Raw genomic sequence first — 22519 nt, 5'->3', positions numbered from 1 at the left:
AAATCCAACCCGGCCAATTACCGCCCCATCAGTCTATTCTCCATCATCAGTAAAGTGGTGGAAGCAGTCATCAACAGTGCTATCAAGTGGCACTTACTTAGCAATAACCTGCTCACTGATGTCCAATTTGGGTTCTGCCAGGGCCACTCAGCTCCTGGTCTCATTACACCCTTGGTTCAAACATGGACAAAAGAGCTGAACTCTCGAGGTGAGGTGAGAGTGACTGCCCTTGACATCAAGGCAGCATTTGACAGAGTGTGGCATCAAGGAGCCCTCGCAAAGCAGGAGTCATTGGGAATCAGGGGGAAAACACTGCGCTAGCTGGAGTCATACCTAGCACAAGGGAAGATGGTTGTGGTTGTTGGAGGTCAGTAGTCTCAGCTCCAGGACATTACTGCAGAAGTTCCTCAGGGTAGTGTCCTCGGCCCAACTATCTTCAGCTGCTTCATCAATGACCTTCCTTCCATCATAAGGTCAGAAGTGGGGATGTTCGGTGATGATTGTACAATGTTCAGCACCATTCACGACTCCTCAGATACTGAAGCAGTCCATGGCCAAATGCAGCAAGACCTGGACAATATCCAGGCTTGGGCTGACATGTGGCAAGTAGCATTCACACCACATAAGTGTTAGGCAATGACCATCTCCAACAAGAGAGAATCCAACCATTGCCCTTTGATGCTCAATGGCATTACTATCACGGAATCCCCCACTATCAACATCCTGGGGGGGTTACCATTGACCAGAAGCTGAACTGGACTAGCCACATAAATACTGTGGCTACAAGAGCAGGTCAGGGACTAGGAATCCTGTGACGAGTAACTCACCTCCTGACTCCCCAAAGCCTGTCCACCAATCAGGAGTGTGATGGAATACTCCGCACTTGCCTGGATGAGTGCAGGTCCCACAACACTCAAGAAGCTCGACACCATCCAGGACAAAGCAGCCGGCTTGATTGGCACCACATCCACAAACATTCACTCCCTCCACCACCGATGCACAGTAGCAGCAGTGTGCACTATCTACAAGATGCACTGCAGGAATTCACCAAGGCTCCTTTGACAGCACCTTCCAGGACCACTACCATCTAGAAGGACAAGGGCAGCAGGCACATGGGAACACCACCACCTGGAAGTTCCCCTCCAAGTCACTCTCCATCCTGACTTGGAAATATATCACCATTCCTTTCCTGTCGCTGGAACTCCCTCCCTAACAGCACTGTGGGTGTATCTACACCACATGGACTGCAGCAGTTCAAAAAGGCAGCTCACCATCACCTTCTCAAGGGCAACTAGGGATGGGCAATAAATGCTGGCCCAGCCAGCGAAGCCCACATCCCGTGAATGAATAAAAAAAAAATACAACAGCATTGATTATTTTTCCCCTGGATCATTTGGGATAGATCATGCCCACCTTGTGATGTGGGTCAGTAACCTGTTGGGACACAGGAGACAGGGAATAGGGATTGATGGTTGCTTCTCTAAATGATAAATGCTGTCCCACAGGAATTTGTACTGGGCCTCAGCACTTCACTGCAAATATCGGGCCTGAACTTCTGCGGAGTGACAATCAGAGTCGGATTTCCACGCCGCTCGACTCCCTTACCTTGGTATTTTTTTGATCCTGTTGTTTTGCTTGACCTTCCAACTTAGGCTGGGCGAGAACTGTGGAGGGTGGCGTGCTCTTGAGGCCTTCAGTCGAATGTTGCTGCATCAGAGGGAAGGAGGCCATGCCTCCCGCCTTAAAGGTCCAGCCAGCTTATAGGTCCCTAACATGCCAGCGATAAGGTAAGTGGGTAGGATTTGGTGGGCCGACGATGGTGGTGGGGGGGGGAAAGGGAAATCCCCATGGGGGTGTTTTTTCCCGTGGGGGTGGTGGAGAAAGAGTCCCATTGAGATGGAGACACCCATGGGGGTGTTATGGGGGGGAAGTCCCCATGGGGAGGGGGAAGAGTCCCATGTGGGGAGGTGGGGGTGGGGGGCGGGGGGGGGGTGGTAGTCAGGGGGTGCAGGAAGTTCTGTTGGGGAGCAATCCCCAAGGAGCGTGAAGTCCCTGTGGGGGGAGGTGGTGTGGGGCAGCCAGGGGTAGGGGGTAGTCTTGTAGGGGGTGGTAGTCAGGGGGTGGTGGGGGGGAGTCCCCTGCGTGTTTGGGGCTGTGGGGGAGTTCCGTGGGTGGTTGTTGGGGGTCAGTACAATAGTTACCCAGAAGTTAGAAGTGTTTTTAATTCTTCCAACTTTTCCTGGGTAACTATTAATGTAACGCAGTCAGAACCATCCGAAGTTTGTGATTTAAATTGCATTTTTGGATGGTTCCCGATGCAGGGCAATTGCCCAGGGGAAGTTTGCACATCCTGAGCGATTGCCGGAGTGGGGGGGTGGGGGGAGGGTGGGGGTAGTCCCCAGCACATCTTTGGGGGACCCCCCCAGTTACACTGCCTTGGAACATGGAGATTACAGCCCATTAATGACTTAGAAGTGGTGAGTTTTATATCCAAGTTTGCAGATGACGTTGCGTTAGTAGGCACACAAAGTTGTGTGGATAGACGCAAGTTCCAAAGGGATATGGATAGATTTAGTTGGGCTAAGCTACAGCAGCTGGATTTCAATGTGGAGACATTTGAGGTCATTTACATTTAGATCTGAGAACGATAATTCAGAATATTTTTTAATAGTGAGAGACTAGGAGCTGCGGAGGAGCAACGAGATCTAAGTGTCTATGTACACGACCCACCAAAGTCTGGTGCACAGGTACAAAAAGTAATCAAAAAGGCTAAGGGAATGTTAGCTTTTCCATAGGTGTTGAATTCAAAAATAAAGAAATTATGCTTCATTTGTACAACACCTTGGTCAACCCCATCTGGAGAACGTTGTTCAGTTTTGGTCATTAGACCTCAGGAAAGATGTATTGTCCTTGGAAGGGACACAATGCTAATTGATTAGGATTGTACCAGGGCTTAATGGGTTAAATTATGAGGATGGGTAGTACAAACTAGACTCGCATTCCTTTTAGTATAGAAGGTTTAGAAGGGGGTGATTTAATTAAGACATTTAAAATGATAAAGGGACTCGATAAGGTGAATACTATTTCCTCTTGTGTGGAATCTAGAACAAGGGGACAAAATCGTAAATTGAGAGCTAGAAGCCATTTAGAAGTGAAATCAGGAAGAACCTAATCGCACAAATGGAATTGGAAATCTAGAACTCACTCCCCAAAAAAGACTATGGGTGGTGAGTCAATTGAAATTTGCAAGACTGAGATTGATAGATTTTGGTTGGATAAGAGTACTGAGGGATCTGGAAAAAAGGCAGGCAAATGGAATTGAGGTACAGATCAGCCATGATCTAACTGAATGGTAGAGCAGGCTGGAGGGGCTGAATGGCCTCCTGCTCCTATCTACTTTAACACCCACAGGCAAATATGCTTCACAGGTATTTCATTATAAAGTGCTAAATTTACCTTTTCGCTAATTTTATTCAGTCACCTTACACAATTCTCACTAATTAATTTGAAGTGTTCCAGATTTATTTTTTCTGTATAATTTGCTACTGTAATGTTCCTTCTGTCGGGTTGCTTTGCTTAGCGAACTCGGTTGCACGCCTATCTACTGGTGAGTGATTTTTTTTTTCAAATTCATTCACAGGATGTGGGCTTCACTGGCTGGGCCAGTATTTATTGCCCATTCCTAGTTGTCCTTGAGAAGATGGTGGTGAACTGCCTTCTTGAACCGCTGCACTCCATGTGGTGTAGGTACACCCACAGTGCTGTTAGGAAGGGAGTTCCAGGCTTTTCATCCAGCGAGAGTGAAGGAATGGCGATATATTTCCATGTCAGGATGGTGAGTGACTTGGAGGGGAACTTCCAGGTGGTGGTATTACCATTTATCTGTGCCCCTTGTCCTTCTAGATGGTAGTGGTCATGGGTTTGGAAGGTGCTGTCGAAGGAGCCTTGGTAAGTTCCTGCAGTGCATCTTGTAGATGGTACACACTGCTGCTACTGTGCGTCAGTGGTGGAGGGAGTGAATGTTTGTGGATGTGGTGCCAATCAAGCAGACTGCTTTGTCCTGGACAGTGTCAAGCTTCTTGAGTGTTATGGGAGCTGTACTCAGCCAGGCAACTGGGGAGTATTCCATCACACTCCTGACTTGTGCCTTGGAGATGGTGGACAGGCTTTGGGGAGTCAGGAGGTGAGTTCCTCGTCACACAATTTCTAGCTTCTGACCTGTTCTTGTAGCCACATGGCTAGTCCAGTTCAGTTTCTGGTCAATGGTAACCCCCAGGATATTGATTGTGGGCGATTCAGTGATGGCAATGCCATTGAGCATCAAGGGGTGATGGTTGGATTCTCTCTCGTTGGAGATGGTCATAGCCTGACACTTGAGTAGCGCGAATGTTACTTGCCACTTGTCAGCCCAAGCCTGGATATTGTCCTGGTCTTGCTGCATTTGGCCATGGACTGCTTCAGTATCTGAGGAGTCGGGAACGGTGCTGAACATTGTGCAATCACCAGCGAACATCCCCACTTTTGATCTTATGATGGTTGGAAGATCATTAATGAGGCAGCTAATGGTTGGGCCGAGGACACTACCCTGAAGAACTCCCGCAGTGATGTCTTGGAGCTGAAATGACTGACCTCCAACAACCACAGCCATTTTCTTTTGTTCTAGGTATGACCCCAACCAGCGCAGAGTTTTTCCCCATATTCCCATTGACTCCAGTTTTGCTAGGGCTTCTTGATGCCACACTCTGTCAAATGCTGTCTTGACGTCAAGGGCAGTCACTCTCCCTCACCCATTTGTCCATGTTTGAACCAAAGCTGTAATGAGGTCAGGAGCTGAGTGCCCCTGGCAGAACCCAAACTGGGCAGCAGTGAGCAGGTTATTGCTAAGCAAGTGCCACTTGATAGCACTGTTGATGACCCCTTCCATTATTTTACTGATGATGGAGAGTAGGCTGATGGGGCGGTAATTGGCCGGGTGGGATTTGCCCTGCTTTTTGTGTACAGGACATACCTGGACAATTTTCCACATAGCCGGGTAGATGCCAGTGTTGTAGCTGTACTGGAACAGCTTGGCTAGGGGCACGGCAAGGTCTGGAGCTCAAGTCTTCAGTACTATTGCCGGAATATTGTCAGGGCCCATAGCCTTTGCAGTATCCAGTGCCTTTAGCCGTTTATTGATATCATGTGGAGCGAATCAAATTGGCGGAAGACTGGCATCTGTGACAGTGGGGACCTCCAGAGGAGGAGGCCGAGATGGATCATCCACTTGGCACTTCTGGCTGAAGACTGTAGCAAATGCTTCAGCCTTATCTTTTGCGCTGATGTGCTGATGGGCTCCTCCATCATTGAGGATGGGGGTATTTGTGGACCCTCCTCCTCCAGTGAGTTGTTTAATTGTCCACCACCATTCACAACTGGATGTGGCAGGACTACAGAGCTTAGATCTGATCCTGGCGGCATTCCGTAGGGATCGTTCCCTCTGGGACACCCTGGTCCACTCCTCCATCACCCCCTACTCCTCAACCCCCAGCTATGGCACCTCCCCATGCCCACGCAGAAGATGCAACACCTGCCCCTTCACTTCCTCTCTCCTCACCGTCCAAGGGCCCAAACACTCCTTTCAAGTGAAGCAGCATTTCACTTGCATTTCCCCTAACTTAGTCTACTGCATTCGTTGCTCCCAATGCGGTCTCCTCTACATTGGAGAGACCAAACGCAAACTGGGCGACCGCTTTGCAGAACACCTGCAAGAAAGACCCAAACCTCCCTGTCGCTTGCCATTTTAACACTCCACCCTGCTCTCTTGCCCACATGTCTGTCCTTGGCTTGCTGCATTGTTCCAGTGAAGCCCAACGCAAACTGAAGGAACAGCACCTCATCTTCCGACTAGGCACTTTACAGCCTTCCGGGCTGAATATTGAATTCAACAACTTTAGATCTTAAACTCCCCCTCCCCCAACCCCCACCCCCACCCCGATTCTTCCCCCTCCCTTTAGTTGTTTTTTTTTTTCTTTTCTTTCAATAATTTATATAGATTCTTCTTTTCCCACCTATTTCCATTATTTTTAAATCTACAACTAATACCTTGTTAGTCTTTCCACCCCACCCCCACTAGAGCTGTACCTTGAGTATCCTGCCATCCATTCTTAATTAGCACTTTTCTTAGATAATATCACCACCTTCAACACCTCTTTGATCCTTTTGTCTGTGACATCTTTTGATTATCTGCTCCTATCACTGCTTGCTTATCTCCACAATCACCCCACCCTCAACTTCTCTCTCCCCCCGCCCCCCCCACCTTAAACCAGCTTATATTTCACCTCTCTCCTAACTATACTTCAGTTCTGTTGAAGGGTCATGTTGGACTCGAAACGTCAACTCTTTTCTTCTCCACCGATGCTGCCAGACCTGCTGAGTTTTTCCAGGTAATATTGTTTTTGTTTTGGATTTCCAGCATCCGCAGTAGCTTTTTGTTTTTAGATATGATCCGTTGGTTGTGGGGTCGCTTAGCTCTGTCTATCACTTGCTGCTTTTGCTTTTTGGTACACAAGTTAGTCCTGTGTTATAGCTTCACCAGGTTGACACCTCATTTTTAGGTATGCCTGGTGCTGCTCCTGGCATGCCCTCCTGCACTCTTCATTGAACCGTGGTTGACCCCCTGACTTGATGGTAATGGTAGAGTGGGGGATATGCCGGGCCATGAGGTTACAGATTGTATTTGAGTACAATTCTGCTGCTGCTGATGGCCCACAGCGCCTCATGGATGCCCAGTATTGGTAAACAATAGAGTTGGTAAACAATATACTGCAGACGTAGAGACTGATGTAAGATGAAGCACATGCTGTTTATTAACACAACAGGCCACTAACAAACGTGTGCTTCTCCAACCAGGCTCTATTCTAAGCTACCGGTTAACATTGTAGGACGCGCTACACAGCAATTGGGCAATACAGTCATGAGGTCAATCTGCTCACATTCTCTTAAAGGTGCATTGCACCTCAGATTACCACAACTACCTTATTCCTGATTTCATTTAAATGTTATAAATTAGGAAACTAGTATAAATTGGAATGGCATTATTGATGTTTACACACTCTTAGTCACATCAGACAGGCTGATTCTATGGTAACTCAGCAATATATTGATTTTGTTGTCAACATGATGTTCTGTCTGATTAACAATACAGGAGTGCATAATTCAACTCATATTTTACAAATTATCAGAGATAAGTCTTGGTGTACTAAATCATTAATTGCATTAGGAGTGTACTATACAACGTCCCTGAAAAGTATGCCACTTGCATGTACAAGATTTTATCATTGTAATTTAGAACGAATGCAATTTTCTATAATGGGCAATGTTGTTGTGCTGAATAATTTTCAGGGAGGTTGAATGACTTGCTGTGAATCATCCACAGTGATATATATACCTTGGCTGGTCTGCATTGGGACAGACATTCTGCTGGGAATCTTGTGAGACTCCATGCACAGGATGGAGCAGCACGGGATGGGTCAGCGGGTCAGAGATAAGTCAATTTTCCGATCTGTGCTCCCGCCTAATGAGGCTCCAGGGCAGGAAAGAAACTTCAGAAAATGATTCATCATTTCTGATGCACCACAAGCTTTCTCGTCACAGCCGAGTTAGTTTCAACATGAATGAAAATGATAATTATAGTAACAGATGCAGACGATGGCAATGACACCATTAGTGTCCCCGTAAATTCAAAACTTATTGAATTCTAATCGGTGTAGGAATAGAGGCCGAAATTAAACACATCAGAAATCTCATCAGGACTTGGACACAGGGAAGTTGGATGCTGCATGGGTCTAAATAGAATTGTATAACCTACAGGAGGCCGTTCAGCCCATCGTGTCTCTGCCGGCTCTTTGAATTATCCAATTAGTCTCATTTTACTGCCCTTTCCTCATAGCCCTGTAATTTTCTCCCTTCCAAATATAGATCCAAGTTCCTTTTGAAAGTTACTGTTGAGTCTGCTTCCACTATCCTTTCAGGCTGTGCGTTCAGGTCATAATAAAAATTCTCATCTCCCTTCTGGCTCCTTATCAATTTTCTTAAATCTGTAGTTGCTGGTTACCAATGATTTTGCCACTGAAAACAGTTCTTCCTCATTTATTTTATCAAAACCCTTCATGAGTTCGAACGCCTCCGTTAAATCTCCATTTAACCTTTCCTGCTGTGAGGAGAATAATCACAGTTTCTTTAGTCTCTCCACCTAACTGAAGTCCCTCATCCTTGGTACTATTCTAGTAAATCCCCAAGGCCTTGACAAGTTTCCGAAGGCACGACAAACAATACTTCTAGAAGCGTCTACCAGTAAATCCGTCTTCCCCCCTCAGTGGGCCTGAGATTCATCCCCTGAAATAAGTTAACACTTTTCAAAGGTTGCGGTCAAACAGGAGTTTTAAAACAAAGGATCAAAGCTCTGTGAAACTTTGGTCTCTGGCGAATGTGGGATGTTTTTCCAGAGAATACATGAAATACAGTACCCATAAATGGGCAAACTATTTATTGTGAATCAAAATAGAAAATCTAATTAAAGAGGGATTATCCTTTTTCCAGTCCTACCAGTTGGTTATAAATTCACAAGTATTGGCATTTGTCTCTAATCAGACTGCCATAGAATTGTTACATTACATAAAATCTTACACCATAGAAAAAGGCCCATTTGGCCCAACTAGTCTATGCTTGTGCTTATGTTCCACCTAAGTCTCCTCCCATCTTACTTCAGCTCATTTTATCAACATACCCTTTTATTCCTTTCCTCATCTAGCTTCCCATTAAGTGCATCTATTCTATTTGTCTCAATTATTGCACATGGTAACGATTTCCACATTCTCACGGCACATTTAGAGAAGAACTTTCTCCTGAGTTGTGTATTAGACAGTAAGTGATGACAATCACTAGATGGTGTTAAGTTTTATTTCACCTGATTTTTGTGCTGCTGTTTTGAGAGACTTCTACCCCCAAACATCAGCCTTCTGCTAGATCCTGAGAGCTGTTGCAAAGAATACATTGAGTCGATTTCAGTTCGATTTACTTGTAACCAAGTGTTTATGATGATTAAAATTGCTTTTCATGTTGGATCAAACATGATGCACGCACTTAATGGAATAATTCATCCTCAAAGGGTTTTTATTATTGTTTTCATGGGATGTGATAGCCACTGCGAAGGCCAGTATTTGTGGCCAATCACTAATTCGCCTCGAGAAGTTGATGGTGAGCCACCTTCTTGAACCGTTGAAGTCCTTGTAATGTAAGTACACCCACAGTACTGTTAGTAAGGGAGTTCCAGGATTTCGATCCAGCAAGAGTGAAGAAATGGCAGTATAATTCCAAGTCAGGATGCTGTGTGACTTGGAGGGGAACTTGCAGTTGGCGGTATTCTCATATGCCTGCTGCCCTTGTCCTTCCAGTTGGTAGAGATCAAAGATTTGAGAGGTGCTGTCGAAGGAGCCCTGGCGAGTTGCTGCAGTGCATCTTACAATAGTACATACCGCTGCCACAGAGTGCCAGTGGCTGAGGGAGTGAATGCTTACAATGGTAGAAGGGGTGCCAATAAAGTGGGCTGCTTTATCCTGTATGGTGTCGGGCTCCTCGAGTGTTATTGGAACTGCACCCATTCAAGCAAGTGGAGACTATTCCATCGCACTCCTGACTTGTGCCTTGTAGATGGTGGACAGGCTTTGTGGGGGTGGGTGCTGGTTATTCACCGCAGAATTCCCAGCCTCTGACCTGCTTTTGTTGCCATAGTATTTATATGGCTAGTCCAGTTCAGTTTCCTTCAATGGCAACCCCCAGAATGTTGATGATAGGGTATTCAACAGTGGTATTGCAGTTGAATGTCAAGGACAGATGGTTAGAGTCTGTCTTGTCGGAGATGATTGTTGCCTGGCACTTGGTGCAAATGTTACTTGTCACATATCAGACTAAGCCTGAATTTTGCAAGGTCTTGCTGCATGCAAGCACAGGCTGCATCAGTGTCTGAAGAGTTGTGAATGATACTCAACATTGTGCAATCCATCAGCAAACATCCCCACTTCTATCCTTCTGTTGGAAGGACATTGGTGAAGTATTTGAAGATGGTTGGGCCTAGGACACTATCCTAAGGAACTCCTGCAGCTGAAATGATTGGCTTCCAAAACCGCAATCACCTTCCTCTGTGCTGCTAACCCATGGAGAGTTTACCTCCAATTCCCATTAACTTCAGTTCTTACTTCAGACATTCACTATACATCGAGTCATAGAATCATTGAGTCATTGGCACTAAACTGCTGTGGAGTGGCAGAGTCAGGTCTATTAACCTACCTTGAAATCCAGACGATCCTTTCTTGCCTGACCTTCCAACTCAAGCCGGGGAGAACCTTGTAGGGCAGTGCGCTCCTGAGGCCTTCAGTCGAGGGCTGGAGAGTTGGAGTTAAGGAAGCCATGCTCCCATTTTTATGTCACTAGCTGGTATAAAGCAGGTAAGTTTAAAGGTCCAGCCACTTTCAAACCAGGTAATAGGTCATTTGTAAGTTAAGTGGGTAGGGTGGTGGTCAGTGTTCAGGAAAGTCCCATGGTGGGGGTCAGTACTATAGTTACCCAGAGTTAGAAGTGGTTTTAACTCATAAGAACAAGAAGCAAGAGTACGCAATTCAGCCCCTCCATTCAATATGATCATGGCTGATCTCATTTCAGCCTCAACTCCAATTTCCCGCCCTCTTCCCATAATCTTTCAACTCGTTACTAATTAAAAATCTGTCTATCTCCTCCTTAAAAATTTACTTAGCGTCCCGGCATCTACTGCACTCTGAGGTAGTGAATTTCACAGATTCACGACCCTTTGAGAAAAGTAATTCCTCCTCATCTCCGATTTAAATCTACCACCCCTTAGCCTAAAACTATCGCTTCTCATTCTAGAATGCCCCACAAGGGGAAACAACCCTAACCCTACCTTGTCTAACCCCTTTAGCATCTTATATACCTCAATTAGATCTCCTCTTACCGTTCTAAACTCAAGTGAGTATAGGCCTAAACTGCTCAATTTCTCCTCATAAGACAAGCCCCGCATCTCTGGAATCAATCTAGTGAACCTCCTCTGAACCACCTCCAATGCAACTACATCCTTCCTCAAGTAAGGGGACCAAAACTGTGCACAGTACTCCAGGTGCGGTCTCACCAACGCCTTGTACAGTTGCAACAACACTTCCCTATTCCTTTAGCTAACTTTTCCTGGTAACTTACTTTAAGACAATCAGAACCAAGTTTGAACTTCCTGGGCAACCCTTTCCTGGGGACTTATGGTGGGGGGTTTTGCTAGTGCATCTTTGGTTGCGACTCCCAGAAGCTACAGGCCATTATTGTGAGGAGGAGGCCATTTGACCCATTGAGTCGATGGTGGAATGTTTAATGTAACTGGCCTATTAAGTTTGGTCATTCAAATTTTTATTATAATGTAACATGTATATAGTATCACATTCAGGCAGTCACAAATAGGTTCACAGTGATCAATGGTTTTAGACAAATTTTAGCTGGCAGGCAATCTGCCAGTAGCTAGTAAGAAAAATATAGCTTATCTTGGCATTGAACAAATAGGAGAGTGCTGTTAATTTGCAGTGTTAAATCTTCATTGACCCCAGTAGAATTTATTCAGATCAAAGTAAAGTAAAGAGAAGCTTGGCATGTTTTGACTGTATTTAGCAGACCATGTAGGGTTGTTCTAGCCCTTGAAATATTTCTGTAATGACACAACTCTTCAGATTGGAGATTTGTAATATTTTTCTCCTCATTTACAGCTTTGTGCATCTCTGAATTTCCAATGCACAGTCACGAACAACCAAGGGCCTTTGGGTCTTAAGACATATTTAATAATCCTTCACACGATCATTTCCATGATCCACCAGCTATTTTCTATTTGCAGCAGTGAAAGGGTTGTGTTTACCACGAAGGCATAAGTCATGATCACAAACCAAAATGCAGTGTTTCTTGGTAATTTCTAACGCAAGGTCATCAACCTGAAAGGTGCTGCCAAACCCACTGACTACCACTAGCATTTTCTTTTTTTATTTCTTGGTATTTTTTGGATTGCTGTTGTCAAGGGTCACTAGTTATGTTATTTTTTCTTTCATGGGCTTATAGGCATCACTGGCAAAGCTGGCATTTGTTGCCCATCCTTAATTGCCCTTGTACTGAACATTTCAGAAGGCAGTTAAGGGTCAACCACATTGCTGTGGGTCTGGAGTCACATGTAGGCTGGACCAGGTAAGGACAGCAGATTTCCTTCTCTAGTGGACCAGATGGGTCTTTACGACATTCAGTGATAGCTGTCTTGGTCAGCATCACCATAACCGATTATTAGCTTTATATTCCAGATTTTTTAAACTGAGTTTAAATTCCACCAGCTGCCATGATGGGATTTGGACCCATGTTCCCAGAGCATTAGCCTGGGTCTCTGGATTACTAGTTCAGTGACATTGCCACTATGCCACCATCTTCCCTTTAGTTGAAGGTTGGTGATGAAAGAGTCTAAAGGCATTTTATTTTGGTAAAGTACCATTACCTTCCAGGTGCAAGATACATCAAACCAAAATATAAATCTGGAAGTATGGAATGACACAGAATTTACAGAACAGAAACCAGTCCAACTGGTCCACACCAGTGTTTGTGCTCTACATGAGTGTCCTCTCACCCGATGTCATCTAGCCCTATCAGCATATCCTTCTATTCCATTCTCTTTCATGTACATATCTAACTTCCCCTTAAAGGCACCCATGCCATTCACCTCAATCACTACGTGACAGTGAGTTCCACATTCTCACCACTCTCTGGGTAAAGATGTTGTTCCTTAATTCCCTATTGAATTTATTCATGACCATCTTATATTTGTTCATGACTAGTTAAGATTTGTCCACCATATTTTCTCTCCATCCACCCTCTATCGATCCCCGTCATGATTTCAGGTTACCCTCCAACCATCTCTTTTATAAAGATCCCCATGAATTATTTATATAAATAAAATAAATATTTTTTAAGTGTCAAAATGAGAGAGACATCATTGTCGAGTCCTGATTGAGTATTTACTGCAGAAATTAATTTGAAAGAGGAAGCAAAAACATTTAAAGTGCAACTAAACAGTTAAGTGTGTATAGATTTAACTGCCTGCCAGATTGCGGATGCTATTTGCTCTTGCAGAATCAGCCCATTAATTACCTAGCCATTTGACAGCTCTCCGAATTCCCCAGGAAAAGCCCAGCCTTACAGGAACTAGCCCTCATTATAAAGCATTCTGTTGGATAAAAATATCAGGCTATTGTTATCCATTGTAAGACAATGGTGATGAGTAGGAAATAAGACTCCACTTACTTTCTTTGTGCTTATGAACCCAGTCCTAAATTTAGCATTCTGGATTTTGATGATTTGCACAACATGCATCAGGAACTGAAATGCACAGAAATAATCAATGGGCTTCAAGTTATCCCCTTGAGTAAGTGTTTATTACGATATCTCACTTTCAATGTATTTATGGCTATCTGACTTATTCTTCATGCATTGTTACAAAAATGAAAGATAAACTTTATAATACATGTACAAGTGCATATTATAATGGCAGTAGTGTTTTTTTCCCCTCAACATTACAATGGAATTCACTCAATGATTGCTGTCAGTTAGATAGATGGATCAAGTCCAGTCAGACAAACGTAATCACGAACAACATATTTTTACCCCCGCAACTATACTGGTCAGTTAGTTATACTGAATAGTCTGTCCTGGGAAGGAGAAATTATCCTTCAGAGAGAAGGAAGGCCGAAAACATCAAAGTTATATTCAAGTATGTAATGAATTACCTGCCCTCAGCAATGCTCGCTCTCGCTTTTAAACAGCTGAGCAGTGTTGAGAGCAGTCACGCTCGATTTAACTTTTAGGCATTCTTCCTCCTCCTTTAACGATATTCATATTTTCTACAGGGAGGATGCACCATTCGTCTGGTCACGCAACTGTCATCTTAGGATGCAGTGACGATTTGATCGGAGTGATCATTCAATCCCCTCAATGTAGTTTCCAGCAGGGGTTCACTGGTCAGCAATCGGGAATGGGCACCCCGGCCAATTATCCTGCTTAAGTTTGGGCCACTGAGGACCACGGCCCCAGATGACTCAAGAGTCATTCCTTCACAGGAGGCTTCCATTCACCCCATAGGGTCTATGCTGGCTCAGTCCAATCAGTCCTAATCTTTCTACCCCTGCAAGTTCATTTCCCTCGAGTCTCCATGCAATTTCCTACTGAAATCATCATCATCATCATCTCCACTTCCACCCACCCTCATAGGTAGCAAGTTGTATGTCATTATCACTCACTGTGAGAGGATGTTCTTCCTCATGTTGTTGCTATTCCTTTTAGTTCTTCCCCCCATGTTATATAGGGTCGCCATAATGCTGGTAGATCACCTTCATATCAATCATTTTTAGATTTCCCAGGTGATTTTTACAACCAGGTGGCCTTCCAGCATTAACCCTCCCCCCATTTATCCAGGCTGGGAGGTGGGGGCCCAGCGCCAGTACACACTGACTTGCCTGTGGCTGGGTTCTTTTCATAGCCAAAAAGTCCTGGAGTGGGGCTTAAACCCAAGGCCTTCCAGCTCAGAGGCTGGAGAGCTACTCCACCTCCTTAACCCCTTAGTTTATTTTTAAATTATTTTTATTACTGTACAATAACCATATAAAATCTGGACAGGTTAGAGAAAATATATCCCTATTTCAGGTTTGCAAACTCTTGCTGAACGTATTCCTGCAGGTTTCAATCACAACATCCTACTTCCAACATCCCTAACAGCCTTCATTTCTCTCCAATATTTCCAGGACTGACTGACTAAATTGTATGTTTAATTTATTCATGCAGCAGTTCAAGTAGACAAGGTTGTAAAGAAGGCATATGGAATGCTCTCCTTTATTGGCAGAGGTATAGAATATAAAAGTAAGGATATACTTTTAAGGAATTGTATAAAACACTGGTGAGGCCACAACTGGAGTATTGTGTGCAGTTCTGGTCACCACATTACTGGAAGGACGTAATAGCTCTGGAGAGAGTGCAGAGGAGGTTTACAAGAATGTTGCCAGGGTTAGAAAAGTGTAGCTACGAGGAGAGATTGGATAGGTTGGGGTTATTTTTCTTAGAACAAAGAAGGCTGAGAGGTGACTTGATTGAGGTGTACAAAATTAGGTGGGGAATAGATAGAGTGGACAGGATAAAATTGTTGCCTTAGTGGAGAATTCTAGAACCAGGGGACATGAAAAGATTCAAGGTAAGTGGCAGAAGGTGTAGGGGGGACGTGAGGAAGAACTTTTTTATGCGGAGGGTAGTGGGTGTCTGGAATTCACTGCCCAAGTTGGTAGTAGAGGCAGAAACTCTAACTCTTTTAAAAAGTACCTGGATCTGCACCTTTAGTGCTGTAAGCTGCAGGGCTATGGGCTGGGTGCAGGAAGGTGGGATTAGAAAGGGCACCTGGGTGCCCTCGGGTTAGCATGGACAAGATGGGCCGAATGTGCTGTAACTTTTCTATGGTTCTGTGTGTTGAGTGAGGAAAAACTTGCTGCTGCTTATCCTCACAGCTGGATGGGTTTACAAACCATGTGATGCACCATGTTTATAGGCTTGAATGCACAAAACACGTGATGCAAATCTCTCGTTTCCTTTTTTTTTTAAAAGAAAACTAACTTATGTCAGGTTTGTACTAGGTCTAGGCAGCCTCTAAAATCCTGGAAGAGTTTAAAGCATTGACTTGAAGTGATTAGGAACATTGATTGAAGCTGTAATATTTGCAGCACCAACAAGTGCAAGCTTAAGACTAAGTTCAAGCCTGTTGAAATTTTTATTTCAACAATTTGTGACTGGAACCATTGTAGCTAAAGGAAAATTATTTAAAGTCATTTTTCCCTCCTTCGAGAATGATGCAGCACAGGAGGCCGCCATTTGGCCCATCATACCTGTGCCATTTCTTATATAGAGCAATCCAATTGGTCCCACTCTCCTGCTCTTGCTCCATAATCCTACAAACTTTTGCTTCAATCGAATGGAAAGTTACTATTGAATCAGTTTCCTTCACCCTTTCAGGCAGCGTGTTCCAGATCACAACAACTCGCTGCCTAAAAGTAAAAATTCATGTCACCTCAGATTTTTTTTTTTGCCAGTTACCTCAAAGCAGTGTCCTTTGATTGCTGTCTGCCATCAGAAAGAGTTTCTCCTTATTTATACCATCAAAACTGTTCACGATTTTGAAAACCGCTATCAAATCTCTTCGTAACCTTCACTGCACCAAGGAGAACAACCCCAGCTACATAACTGAAGTCCCTTAACCCCAGTACTATTCTGCTGAATTAAAAAAAAATAAATCATATAATTTGAGTTCAGTGCAAGGGTTATCAGGGTCAAGTGTTTTCTTGGCTAATAAGCAAGAACGGAAATGACGACATTTGCTGGACCTACTCCAGTGTCCATTCCCAGTTTCTACTCAGCTGTTTGGCCTTAGCAAGGGTCTGGCCACTTTTGGGCAACAAAGGAAGGGGGGGGGGAAAGAAAATCAACCAATGGTCCTGCTAGAAGAGAGCATGCATGAATGCTAGGTAAAGGGAATTGGGCCAGGTTGTGATGTTCTCTCTTAGGCACAAATATCTGTTGGTGCCCACTGCACAAGCACTGTATACGAACAACCACTTGTGTGAGGTGTCCGAGTGATGTGCTGGTGCAGCATTGAGAGCAACAGGGAAAGTTGATACTTAAAAAAAAAAATCATTAAAAAAAGACTTCCTGCAGTCATTGGAAGGAAAAGATTAAATTGATGTTTATTAGGATATCTGGTTATTATGTTGCTCAATTAAGTGGAAAGAGAAGCTACAGAAATAAAAGATTTAATCGGTTTCAGTAAATTACTAAAGGAAATCTAGTGGGATACTAAATCACATGTATTTCAATGTTCTACGATCTCATTTTTCCAAAACATAGCTGACTATAAAATAAACAAGTTGACTTGAGTGCTAAATTTACCACTTTAAATTGAAGCCAAGAGGATTATGAATTAAAATACCTTTGATGATTTGTGTGTAATTTTGTTTTATAAGGTTCCAAGAACAGTTGAGACTCCATGAGGTGACTAGCAAACATTACTCAGTGTAAGGTAATCCTTCGGAGAACAAAAATAATCTTTTTCCATCCTGTGATGTACTAAGCAGTTTATGATTAAACAGAATGAAACAGTCCCTTTGGTCAGTATAATGCTGACCGAACACACAGCTCAGAAATGACCATTTGGTCCGACTAGTCTCTGCTACTGTTATGCTTCATATTTACCTACTTCTCTTCAGCATAGCCTTCTATTCCATTTTCCTTTGTGTGTTTATCTAGCTTCAAGTTATTTCTCTCTGTGCTATTTGCCTCAGCTACTCTTTGGTAGCCAATTCTTAGGCAATGCACTTTGGTAGGAATAGAGGCATAGACTATTTTCTAAATGGGGAGAGAATTCAGAAGTCTGGAGTGCAAAAGGACTTGGGAGTCCTAGTCCAGAATTCTCTTAAGGTTAACTTGCAGGTTGAGTTGGTAGTTAGGAAGGCAAATGCAATGTTGGCATTTATTTCGCGAGGACTAGAATATAAAAGCAGGCATGTGCTGCTGAGGCTTTATAAGGCTCTGGTCAGACCACATTTAGAATATTGTGAGCAATTTTGGGCCCCGTATCTCAGGAAGGATGTGCCGGCCGTGGAGAGGGTCCAGAGGAGGTTCACGAGAATGATCCCAGGAATGAAAGGCTTAACATATGAGGAACGTTTGAGGACTCTGGGTCTATACTCGATGGAGTTTAGAAGGATGAGGGGGGATCTGATTGAAACTTACAGAATACTGAAAGGCCTGGATAGAGTGGACATGGGGAAGATGTTTCCATTAGGAGGAGAGACTAGGACCCGAGGGCACAGCCTCAGAGTCAAGGGAAGACCTTTTAGAACAGAGATGAGGAGAAACTTCTTTAGCCAGAGAGTGGCGAATCTATGGAATTCATTGCCACAGAAGGCTGTGGAGGCCAGGTCATTGAGTGTATTTAAGGCTGAGATAGATAGGTTCTTGATTGGTAAAGGGATCAAAGGTTACAGGGAGAAGGCGGGAGAATGGGGTTGAGAAACTTATCAGCCATGATTTAATGGTGGAGCAGACCCGATGGGCCGAATGGCCTAATTTCTGCTCCTATGTCTTATGGTGGAGGAGGGTATTGCTTCCAAGAGGGCTGGTGGGATCCAAAACGGTACTTTCCAATTTTTCAGTATATTTACAAAAAAAATTAAACAACTGTTAAAGCCAGGACACTGAAATTAATGCCATAATAGTAAACATTTCTTAGGGACAAAAAACAGAAAATGCTGCAGACACTTGACAGGTCAGGCACAATCTGCTGAGAGAAAAAACACGAGTTGGTGATGTTTTAGGTATGAACCCTACCTCAAAACTGAAACATGCTGAACAGCAAATTAGGGAGGAAAGCTGGGAGTGGGAATAAAATACACAATGACCCAGAATGACCTGTAAAATGCTCTGGTGGGCATCAAGAAATGGTCAAAGAGCACAAACAATATATATAGGAGACAAAAAAAGTGGGGAGTGAAGTATCAGTAACCCTGACTTACAGTGCCATCCATGGAACTCAAACCTGCTAAAAGAACAAGTATAAATGAAAACAAAACTCTAGACAGAATCCATATTTACACAGAAAATACACCAGGAAGCAGGATTAAGGTCAAAAGCTGGAGTGAAAACTTTACCACTTAATAACTGAATGCTTTTTCTAGGAGAGTGTGATGCATTATAGAACCAATTAGCATCAATACAGAAAACATGGAGGAGAAGGAGGAGGTAGCAAGGAGGATACTGAAACAGCATTTTAGTCTCCTCAATCAATCACTTTGTAAAGGCAAAGAGTAGCTGGTTGAATCTCTGATCTGTGCTTAAGTAGCAGATATCAGCTGGAAACAGGAACACTATAGGGGTCTTCAGGGCCCCGAGATGATAGCAGGAGGATTGGGGAGCCTGGCAGGCACATGAAGAGCTGGTGGGGACTAGTTTCCATTCGACTTGCGCTGCTGATTGTGGGCAAATAGACAGCTGTCTAGACTTACATAGGAAAAGCCTTGTATTTATATAGCATTTTTCATGATCACCAGACATTCCAAAGTAGATTGCAAGCAATGAAGTACTTCTGGAGTGTGGTCACTGTCATAATGAAGGAAAAGCAGCAGCAGCAAACGCCCATAAACAGTAGTTTGATAATGACCAGATAATCTGTTTTTGTGATATTGATTGAGGGATAAATATTGGCCAGGACATCAGAGATAGTTCCCCTCTACTTCCTTGAAATAGTACCATGGGATCTTTTACATTCATCTGAAAGATGTCACCCCCAACCCCCCAAAGCGTAGCACACCTTCAGAACTACATAAACATCAGCCTTGACTTCTATTCTCAAATCCTGGAGTGGGACTCGAACCTAGTACCTTGTGACTCAGAGGCAGGAACACTACCAATTGAGTCACAGCTGGAAGTTACCTAGTACCAACTAAAACATACCCTAGCAAAAAAAAAAGTACAGTGCCAACAGGACAGAAAATTAGCAGGGGAAAAATGTTTGCAGGTGAAATAGGAGCCCAGGAAAGAAAGTATTTTCAGCAAGAGGATCACTCAGATTCAGATAATTTTTAAAATTAACAAGCAAAGAAATTGACTGAAAAGATCTCGGTGAATAGATATTCAAGTGAACACACAAAGGACAGATTCCTTTTAAAGGAACTTTAAGCAAACAATTTCAATGGATCTTCACTGGGGAACTAGTTAAATACTACAAAATATTGTTGCTTTAATCAGCCACAGCACCAATGTGATGCTTTGCCAATTTTTGTCCCAACTACTGTAAAATACTACCCTCAGCTGGCACACACACGTTACTGCAGTTTTAAATTAAAAATTCAGTCACATATTAATAATACTAGCTCCTGACGCTCAAAATTAGACATTTTATTTCAATGGGGTATGGTCCGAGAAACTCAATTTTAATTTGCTATGGAAATGGTTAGCTGCAATAGGTTTTCAAATCAACGTCTTGGGCAAATGAATCTCAAAAATGAATAATAGCTAAACTAGCAGAGTCCCCAAAACATTTACTGTGAAATTATCTTTATTGCAACAGAGCTTATTTAAACACATAACTATTTTTTCAAAGTCTTCAACAGAATCAGAACATCTCACTCTAAGAAAAGCTACATAGTGTAAAACAAGCCTAGGAATATAAACTTTATCAAAAGTCTGGCCTTGTGACTTGTTTAGTCACAGAATATAAAAGTCTAATTGGGATCTGTTTTCTCCCGAGTTGAAAAGGCAGGTTTAAATCTGATGGGCTCAATATTATTTGCGGAATAAAAGCTCTCTTTCCCCCAAGTCTGCCTGTTATAAAAGCTTTTGATGTGTAAAAACAGGGCTAGGAAAATAAATGTGAACTTTGTCAAGCGTCTGGCCTTGCTGTGTGCTGACTCCACTAACACAGCCCCCAGCACCGCCACCAACCGTTTGCACTCATCACACAGCAGAAATTTTATCAGCACCATTTGACTGAGACCAAGCATCCTCCTCCTCCGCACCCCCTTCCCATGCTGTACCACGACATGCCTGGCTTTTATTGTAGGCAGGTAGGTTAAAGGCTGAATTTGTGTGTTTACCAAACTCACCTCTCTCTCATGCCACCCCTCAAGTACGTACTAAACTGATCTCTGACTGTGTGTACGTGTGAACCTCTGTACGTGTGAAAAGCTCAAACATATTCACTGTATACCTGATCATTCTTTTGGAGCCAAATCTAAACAAAAATGAATTTGTATTTCCACAACTAACCCCCGTCACAGTGAAAAATGGCACCAATAAATTTTCAAAACAAAAACAGAATTACCTGGAAAAACTCAGCAGGTCTGGCAGCATCGGTGGAGAAGAAATCAGTTGACGTTTCGAGTCCTCACAACCCTTCGGCAGAACTCAATAATGCCGAAGGGTCGTGAGGACTCGAAACGTCAACTGATTTCTTCTCCACCGATGCTGCCAGACCTGCTGAGTTTTTCCAGGTAATTCTGTTTTTGTTTTGGATTTCCAGCATCCGCAGTAGCTTTTAGCTTTTTGTTTTTACCAATAAGCTTTCTGCTGGCTCTGTCCATCAAATCAATCCACTGACCAATCAGAAGAGTGCAGACAGACAAAAATGAACTATTATTATAGATACGGCAATGTTCTAGAGGAAAAAGTTTCTCTTTAAATGAAGTTTTATTTTACACACAGAACTTACACTGCATCCTAAGGAGGATTGGCAGCAATTTTTTTATAATTGTTCTTAAAACTATAAGTCACCACTAATCTGAATAGAGTTATCAAAATGCAGGCTTTGGGGGGGGAAGAACACAGAGTTTGAGAGAACACATTATACACAAACTAACTGCCCTAAAGTGTCTGAAAACTAGCCTGTCTATTTATAAAGTTGAACAAAGCACATTCTATGGCTGAAGATATAGCAGAACAGATTATTAAAGGTCCATCACCATTATTGAGTTTTCTATTTATGTAATGGGTGTATGCATGTATAACACATTTTTAAATTAAAGCAGTTGGTCAGTTAATGCTAGGGAATTGAAGGAAAGCTCACTCAGTGGTCAGCTGTGGGGTTTACTTCCCCCTTCTAGTTCCCCCCCCAACTCTCCCCCTCCCCCCAAAACACACATCTCTCTTAGGACACTAAATCATCAATGACTGTAGAGTTATAAAAGTGGCCATTAGTTATGTGTACTGACTTCCAGGGAGGTCTTGTGATGCAGTGGGTGGTGTGTCTGCCTCTGAGCCAGGAGCTCCAGGTACAAAGTCCCAATCCAGGACTTGATGTCCAAGGAATGCTTAATGCAGCCAAACAGGTCGAGAATCAACCTGTAAATCCTTCCAACACACAACAGTGGCAGGCGATAAGAGGAGGGGTTTCTGGTCAGCCATTTGATGGGAAGAAAATTGGATTCTCCACCATCACTATCCATAGCTGCGCACCACAGCTGCACGTAAGAAGTGCATGTTGCCACAGCAATTCAGACTCCCCAAGTGAAAGTAACACACCATCACAGGCATCCAGAGGTCACTGCAATAATCAAAAACCCAATGCCAGTTTTCTCTACTCTGACCAGAGGTGCCAAGGTCAATTGTAGCTCTCCCACTATCATCTCAGCAAGTTTCAGCTAAGTCAGTAGCTTCCTGGAGTGTATCCCCTGACTGCTCACTGGATAAGCTTGCTGGTCACTGAGGGAGCAGACTTTACTCAGAAATATTCCCCATGCCTCTTCGAGGCAAACTGCACTGTAGAAACCTTACCAATCTCAGAGATTCAAAGTCAGAGTGTTCTGGAACAGTGGCCAAAAGAATCAGTCAGGTGATAAGGAGATAGGGTTGCTAAATACTTATGGCATAACAATATAGA

This window comes from Cetorhinus maximus, chromosome 21, assembly GCF_964194155.1.
Source record: "Cetorhinus maximus chromosome 21, sCetMax3.hap1.1, whole genome shotgun sequence".
Lineage (NCBI taxonomy): Eukaryota > Metazoa > Chordata > Chondrichthyes > Lamniformes > Cetorhinidae > Cetorhinus > Cetorhinus maximus.
This window is presented reverse-complemented; position numbering follows the sequence as displayed.